Source organism: Hipposideros armiger, unplaced genomic scaffold, assembly GCF_001890085.2.
Source record: "Hipposideros armiger isolate ML-2016 unplaced genomic scaffold, ASM189008v1 scaffold_323, whole genome shotgun sequence".
NCBI lineage: Eukaryota > Metazoa > Chordata > Mammalia > Chiroptera > Hipposideridae > Hipposideros > Hipposideros armiger.
Window position 1 is genome coordinate 1,732,086 of NW_017731673.1, and position 9,340 is coordinate 1,741,425.

Below are 9,340 nucleotides of genomic sequence, written 5' to 3' on the forward strand. Positions count from 1 at the left end.
TAAAATCTGACTTAACAAAAATCTTACCAAATTAGTAATTTTAGAAGGTCCAAAACAAAATCTTAAAAGATTACTTCAAGGATAATAGTGCCTTTTTCCTACAAATTTAGGTGGGAAAGTAAAAAGATATAGTACATAACATAGCTTTATTGCAGTTTTTAACTTCTAGCAGTAAGAATTGTGAATAAATATCAATTTTAATGAAACCTATTCTTTCATTTGGGACACATTTCTTCATTTCCTCATTTTGGCTGCCTCTCTGTGTTTGTTTCTATATATTAGATAGATCTGCTATGTCTCCCAGTCTTGTTCAGGCGGTCTTATGTAGTAGGTGTCCTGTGGGGCCCAGTGGCACAATCTCTCTCTCATCACTTGTTCTGAGTGCACCAGGAGTGTCCCTTGTGTGGGTTGTGTGTGCTCTGCTTTTGTAATTGAGCCTTGATTGCTATTGGCATGTCAGTGGTGGGATTGACCATTAGGTTGACTGACTATGGGATTTGGCCATGTCCACAGCTTATAAACTGCTGTGCAGGGGCTTTTCCCACTGAGTGGGATTTACCCCAGTGGCCTCTGGTGCCTATTGAGACCATCCTTTATGTGTACCGCTTGGGGGCTAATTGGGCGGTGTTCTACTGTGGTCTGAAGCCAACCTCCAAGTATGTTGGTACTGTGGCCACTTGGGATGGGCTCCTGTGCAGGCCTAGGTCACCCACTGCCTGTGACTGTTTGATGACTACCTGGTAGGAGCTACAAAGTCATCCATGGTGATTTGCTTCCCGTATTAAACCTAGAGGAGCATGGGAGAGGCCACACTATGAACCGAAGATGCACCAGGTGTGGGTTATCTCTGCAAAAAGCCAAGCACTCTGAGATCTGCTGCCACCTGCTGGCTCCTTTAAGGTTCAGCCACTGATAGAGCCTCATGCAGTACTCAAGTTGGGTGAGGCAGGGTCTCAGGGAGTCACTAGATTGGGAAGAATTGTGGTCACCAGGTTAATATAAATTCTGGTTTGGTGTCAGTGCTGAGCCTGGAGCGACTCAGCAAACGTCTCAGAGGCCACCAAGGCCAGTCACTACCTTCCTGGGCCCTACAGACTCCTATAGTTTTCCAGAAAGAGTGAAATGCAGGTGGGGCTGGCTGCAGGCAGAGAGAGTGCCTCTGGCATTGGGGGAGTTGAATGGGATGGCATCCCAGTGAGTCAGCAGAGTGGGTCAGCTGAGCTCACCTGGCCAATCAGATTCAGATTTGGCCTGTGAGGGCGGGCTCAACACAGGAAAGATGGCACTCACCTGCCGGCTGCAGGGGAGGAGGACTTCACTCAGGGAAAATGCCAACTGTCCTCCAGTTCTCCCCACCAGAGCCACACATCTCAGTCTGCCCAAATATGTGTCCAATACCTCCCAAGTCACCATCCCTCTGCTCGAGCCCAAGGTAAGTGCCTGCGAGTGAATCTGTGTGTGAACCCTTTAAGCGGACATCTGGGTTTCACGCCACCTTCTGTCTCACCCGTTTGGTCAGAATCGCCACTGTTTTACACAACCAGATATTGTGGGGTCTCTTCTTCCCAGCACCAGTACTTTGGGCTGGGGAGCCTGGTGTGGGGAGCTGGGATCCCTTGCTCCTCCGAGGGGGAACACCTGTGGCTGAGATATCCCTCCTGGTTCTCAACTGCCACAGGGAGGTTTGGGGCCCGTTCTGCATCTCTGCCCTCCTACTAGTCTCGATGTGGCTTCTTCTTTATATTTTTAGTCATAGGACTTCTGTTCAGCTAGACTTCAGATGGTTCTCTAGGTTGATTATTCTGTAATTTAGCTGTATTTTAATGTGTTCATGGAAGGACAGAGGCGCAGTGTTTATCTACTCCACCATATTGGAACTCTGACCTCTGTTCTCTCTTTGTAAAATAAGCTTTTCACTAAATATTAAAAGGGTGCTTTTTGGAAAGAAAGCATATATGAAGGTGGCACAATTTATATTATAATTATAAATACAAACAAAATACTCCAATATCCTATTAAACAGCCTAAGTGAAACAAATAGTTTATTAGAGATAACGAGCAAGGGAAACAAACACACAAACACCAAACTTGTCATGGTATTCCTCTAAAGAAATGAATCAATCCCCCATGGCCATAAAAATAACCCTCTAGAACCAAATCAAGCTCACATAGGTGCTGTCAGGATCTATATAAGTTTCCTTTCTTTGTTAGAAATTGTTACCTATAAACTATTACATCCAGAATTGGAATGAGGGCCAGTATCTTTAGCTGTCAAAAACACTAAACTGGGGAATGCAAACTGGGTCACATAGTGTACCTAAACACACATTCTATACATATTTTGTATTATTCTAAGCAGTAACTTCTTTATTTTTTCTTAAATATTTTATTGGGGAATTGGGAGAGGGGAACAGTGTTGGGGACTTGGGGAAGGGGAGCAGACAAGTTGGTGTTCTTTGGTTCTTCAGTCTAATTGTGGAGGATGTCACCTCACTGGCCCATGTTGGTATTATCATTGCGCTCTTCCTGGGTGAGGCAGATCGGTCGCCAGCATCTGGACGGCCACTCACGGCAGCTCTTGGCAGCTCACATTGGCTGCTGGCTGCTCACGCTGGCTGCTGGCCACATACGGTAGTTTATGGCAGCCCACTGCAGCAGGTGCTGCAGGCTACGCCATCGCCGGCGACTCACAGCATCCCAGCTCCAGGTTGAGCTGTTGTTCACCATCTTAGCTGTAGAAGGCAGTGTCACTGGCCCTCATGTGGGATCTGAACCTGGGCCTTGCTGCACAGAGCTGGCATCCCAAGCCAGCTCTTAACCAATGCGCCACTCGGCCGGCCCTAAGCAGTAACTTCTCAAATGGAAGGTTTATTCTGTGTTTTTCATGGCTCTACTATGGTGATCAGAGTTATTCCTTTCTATGTCCTTCTTATTATTACAACCATATTATTGGTGTTCTGTGAGAACTGGAACCAAGACTTGTATAAATTTTTAAGGAACAAATGACACAATTTACAGAACTATATCTAAAACACTACATTTTTGCCCAGGTTACTCCCAATAGAATACATAGTTATCCTCAAATGTTCAATCTCCTTGTTATGGATTTGTACATTTGTCTATCTATCTATCTATCTATCTATCTAAATATACATAAATATATACATATTTATTTATATCTATCTATACTTTGTTATGTTAGAAAAATGCATTAAAATAAGATTCCTTTCTCTTCCTTCACAAACAGCATTAGACGTAAACCAGAGGCATCTGTGTGTGATAAGTTTTGCCTGTTAGAAACTTATAGATGAGATCCTTGTTTTTTCTTAAGGTAAGCAACGATTTGCTTTCTCAGAATGTTATTTTATCCCATATGTTCCTTCAATGTCTTAATAAATACACTGAAGAAAGCTGGCTATTTAATTCTGGTGCTTTATTGTATATTTACATATCAAATGCTTAACTAAATTATAATTGTAAAAGTGGCAACATACATTTTATGAGTTTAATTGCCATTTCCAGAAATTGTTCTCCATATGTGATTTGCACACAAGCTAATCCCTCTCATGAGTATTTGCAACCAAGGTCAGCAGTCTTGGATGCATGCTTCTCTTTCTGTTTAGAAGCAGTCAGTGACTCTCTTCCTAATGTTATTACATTATTGAATTTAAAACAAGGTGGTAATTGAAATAGCCTTGAAATGCTTATTCAATTGATGCAGGTTCACCAACATACTGTTGTTGCCATTCTCCCACTAGGGATTATGTAAAGTAGAATTTTGTTACATGGAAAGCAATTCTCTCCACCAGAATAGGCTGGATCTATGGAAAACATTTTTCAAATTTCTGGAAAGAAAAGGATGTAGGCAGACTATAAGCTAGTAAATGAATGTGTAAACTTTGTTTCTGAGAATTAGTGGCTTTGAAGCCTTTGTTCTTTTAGGGTATCACATTTTAATTAGTTTTACCCTACACAGAAACCTGGAAAATTCAATAAGTAAGTGCCAATTCCACACTCTGAAAGATCCTGGACAATCAATAGAGGGCAGAACTTTTTAGCAATTGGCACAACACAAGGAAAAAAAATCAGTTTTTAAAGTCATATAACTAAAATTGGAAATGCTTTTGCCATTTATTACAAGCTTTCTTTTTACAGTATTAAAAATATTCTGACACTTGTTGAAATGGTAAGGAAAAGTTTATTCAGGACTATTATGACAAGTGTCAAGATGCTTGTTGGGAGGGGGATTGTCAGTGGATGGAAAATTACTAAGAGAAGACATCAAGGGTAGAAGGATTCTTGCTAATCTGATTTAACAGGATTCTTGCTAAAAGTAGGCCAGGGTGGTCAAATATGTGAGGGTAGGAGGGTTAGGAATTTGATCAGAAATCTAGAATAATCAGCTATCAAGGGTGGGGTTTTTTTTTTGTTAAACTGACTTAGCAGGATTCTTGCTAAAATTGGGCTACCCAGGCCAAAGAAAGAAGGACCAAGCTTGAGATTTAGTTAAAAAGAAGGCTCAGAGGAGCCTGACTAAAGTGTGGTCAAAAAGGTACTTTGTTAAGAGGAAGCGAAAAAGACGGTGGTGCAGAATGGGTGTACAACTTGCAGAAGACTGGGAAGCAACCTAAATGCAGCTTCAAGTCACTTAAAATGCCTTCTAAGCTTTTATTTCTTGAGGAATTTACCATGCTCCATAGTTGATTTATTTGATATTAACCCAGTTTCTTAGAAGTGTTCCAATGATGTTTGAAGCACTGGACAATATTAGAGAAAATTCAAGCCACACATACTCAATGTCTAGTCTATCCCTGGCCACTCCCAGAGTGCAATGACATTTGATACCCCCCTTCTTGGCTTCCAAGTACTCATTCTAATCTATTGGAGCCTGAGTTCAACTATGTAAGTATCTGAAATTATGCACAGATATCACATTGTAACTGCAGGATATTTTGGCAATAGTTTCTTTCCTGATCCACCCAGTTCTACCAGGGTGTCACAACTTTTAAATTCCCTACATTCCAAGTAGATTAGCTGTAACTATAGCTGTGCTCTTCTAGTCTCCATACAAAGACACATTTTGCTCTCAATGTCACTGATCATCTTAGAAACTTAATGTCAGCATTTTCACTGGATTACTTTATTTTCTGTGTGTTTTTAAAAATAAATCAGTGCCTCATTAACATTAACACTGATGACCTTCCCACATTTATAAGTGTTTCCAGAGTTGTAGAGATACCTTTGATTAAGAGGTACTTCTTTATTATCAAGAGGTTTCCATATTGCCCATTTATTTCCTCAGTTTTATTGCTATTCATCCATTAGATACTGCAAGTACATGAATGAGTAATCCATCATATGCCAGATGGATAGCTATACCTCACGGAGTTTGGAGCTTCTTTTCTTGTACTACTAACATTACTTACTCCAAATTGCCTGGGGTTATTAACAATATTGGGCTGAAAGGGCTCAAGATTCCTTTCTGAGAAACAGTCTCTCACAAGACAAGGTATGTAGAAATAGCACCTTTTCAAACAAGTAAGAAAAGATGGTGGAACCTCCGCCAGACTGTTTTCTTCTACTAGTCCCCTGGGAAGGGGTCATGATGAGAACAGCATTTCTAAATATCAGGTGCTTGACTGTCACTGGCAGCATACATCAATTTGGAATGGCAGGCAAGAATCCCAGTTGTTAGGAAAGTGTGATGTATCTCATTATGCCATTACTGGTAAAAATTGTATGTTCCTGCTGGTACTCCAGAGACCTGGCAGCACAACTTGTACTTTTCTGGAATGGGAGGCAATGCACATCAAGCAGACATTTGGGAATCTGAGAAGCAGATGGTGTTGTGCATGCAAAACAAATGACGGAGAATGTATTAATTTATGGACACTACAAAAATTAAATATCATTTTAAAGAAATGATATTCTGGGCCCAGAAAACACTGTGTTGTCCTGAAGTGCAGTTTATGATGACCAGAAACTAGTGCCCAGGCAAAGTTTTAGAGTAGAAATACAGAATGGTAATAGATGAGTGTACCTTGTCACATTCATCAGTGGTGAACAAAAGAAAATTAAGTAGTGCATGTCTTTCTCTTTAAAACATTCCTCTCCAATGTATAAGACTCTAAAAACAGTTTAGAGTATAAACTTTTGCTTTTCAAACTAAATTTTTTTGATTGCCTTTAGAAAACATAGGCCCTTGTTTTAATTTAGTGTTATCTTTAAATCAGGTGAGAAAGCAGGGATATAGGGAAAATACTTATTTAAAAACCAAACCAAAACAAAACCTCCTATATCTGCATCTGTACTTTTGTAATACTAAAAAAAAATGGATTATTTCAATGAAGAAAAAAATACATGTTCACTTTTTGTGTCTGGTTTATTTGTTTTGGTGTTTTCTCAACAGAACAAAGTGTTTATTGACTTGTCACTTTCTTATGCAAACACTCAGAAGTATTGTAGACTACTGAACACTCCCTCTCACACTTATCCCTAAAACTACCAGCACTACCATACAGCCAGCACACAAATTTTTGTACCTTTAAGAGGGTACCTGATTTCCTTTCTCTTTTGGTATTATAAAAACATAAGTCAGAGCCCTGAGTTTTCTTGTCACCATTTTGTCTCATAGAAAAATTTTCTTATACATTGTGCTTAGCACAATACTTGGTAGGTAGGAGGCACAAAATTTTAAAAAAATGTTTGCTTGTCTGAAATGAATGATTAAATGAAGGGATGTTCAAATAATTAATTGCCAAATCATTACCATTTTAAGTTTTTGTAGACTTCCTCTGCAACATCTGGGTAAGGCTCTATCCAAGAAAATATTGTCCTCACTAATCAAAATAGTTTTCCAATAACCACAAAAAAACAGGTAATTTTTTAGTAGAATAGAAATCATTTTGCTTTCCTTCTGTACAAAAAATACATATTAAATCTACTCCAACCTCTGGGTTACATAATGGCTAAATTTATACATAAAAAAGATTAACAATATTTAATTAATTAATACAAAACCAACATTTATAACTGTAAAACAAACAAATCACAGTTTTAACCTGCAATTGTTTTAAGTTGTTTTGATCAGAAATTATTAAACATGAAAATGATTTTGTGGGAGTAATAATTAGATATGAAATTTTACATTCATTTTATTTAGTTGTTTACACACACCCTCATTCTCCCATGCATGGCTAATTTGACCTACATCATTCAAATTTAAAAGGTTTAAAACAAAAATGCATAAAATGTAGAATTTTTTGCCTGCAGTTTTTACACCAAAGGAAACAATGTGTATAGGAGGTTCAGATATAGAAAGAAAGAATACTGACTATACATAGAAAGAAGTCAGAAAATATTAAGTAGTATCTTGGGGCTGAAAATATAGTTTTTTTTATTTTCATTTGCAAAGCCTTTTAAACAAATCCAATAGAATATTTGGCAAAACGAAGGTAGCCACTTTCTAACTTTTATTTGAATAACTACTTTTGTATGCACAAAAATGTACAATATTCAACTAACATTAGAATGAACTTGGAGACCATCAGTCTATCCTCTGTATTTATGAGTCTGTTTCTGTTTTGTTTACTTTATTCTTTAGATTCCACATATAAATGAGATCATATGGTATTTGTCTTTCTCTGTCTGAGTTATTTCACTTAACATAATACCCTGTAGGTCCATCTATGTTATTACAAATGGTAAGATTCCATTCTTTTTTTTTATGACCCAGGGGTCTAGGTGAAAAAGGCGAAGGGATTAAGAAGTACAAATTGGCAGTTACAAAATGGTCATGGGGATGTAAAGTAGAGCATAAGGAATATAGTCAATATTATTTTATGTATGGTGCCAGGTGGGTACTAGACTTAGTGAGGAAATCACTTCATAAGTTATATAAGTGTCTAATCACTATGCTGTACACCTGAAACTAATATAATATTGAATATCAACTGTAGTTGAAAACTAAAAATAAATGTTAAAAAGAATGAGTCTAGGGAAAATATTCAGTATAAAAGCAGAGGGATTATTCACAATACATTTTTTGCAGTTCTGTTCCTGCCTTTCCTGTTCTCACAGTACAGTCAACTCTTGAGATTTAGACCCTGATTTAAGAAAGTAGAGTGATTTGACCACTTATTTAGAAGGGAGTATAATAAAATATATTTTCTTTTGCTCCATTGCCCAAATGAACTGCAAACCAAGTCATATGCACTTAAATTCTAGATTTACTCAAGTATATATAATACAAGTGTTATTTCTTGGGGTCACATTAGATACAAAATGAGATCCATGCTTAACTTCATTGTCTACCATAAGTAGTGTTTCTACACAGAAATTCACTCTCAGCATTTTTGATGTATGTGTTTTTCCAAAGCCCGTGTCCCTAGAAACATTGGTTGAGAAATTGGAAAACAGAAAAAGTATTATAAATCTCTTATGAAAAGTAAAGTATAGAATTCGCACCAAAATGTTACTGGCTCTAAGGAATCCACTAACATGAACTTAAAAGCGAGAGAAAACAACATTGACTTACTAAATCAATGTTAAGTTCAACATTTCCCTAACACAGAAGCACATAGGAGAGAGAAGCATTTACAATCTGATCAGTCTTCCTTGTAGCTGTTGTCATGTCATAAATGTGTATCTGTTGTCTACTATTAAGAGAGAAGCAATCTTGCAAATAAAATAAATGCAAGTGCATAATATAACTTATACAAATCTTATGAGTGAGATTCCAGGAAATAAGTTTTGGAAGCAAATTAAGTTCTTAAATTGGCAATTTTGACAAATGATCCCATGTAGTGCTGTTCACCTTGCTAGGAGATCTAAAATTTTGGTAATTTTGGTATTACTCAATAATATTTGCTGATGTTTTAAAAATATTAAATATTTTCAATAGGCCACAGTTCCTTGTAAATGCTTTATCAGAAGAGATGAAAGAGAAGATATAAATGTTGTAATAAAATCAGAAACTGATTAAATCTGAATTAGCAAAAGCCATGTTGATATCAATTACAGAACCAAAATCAAGGCAAACAGAGAAAATAATTTTATTATTTAAAAGGAAATGTGTGTATCTGAAGCAACTGGTGGATATTTTGCATGCACTGTTACCAATTCAACCAGTGTCAAAGTAAAATGAAATAAAACTTTCTTTCTGGAATATTTGCAATGAAACAAAGATTAAATCTATCAAACAGAGCAATGAATTATTTTTTATTTTAAAATTTCATTTTAATAGTAATTTTAAAATATTAAATATTTTTTATATAATGTTTGAACTTATAAATAATTTTTGGCATTTATTTGTATTATAAAAATATTACAAAGAGGGAAC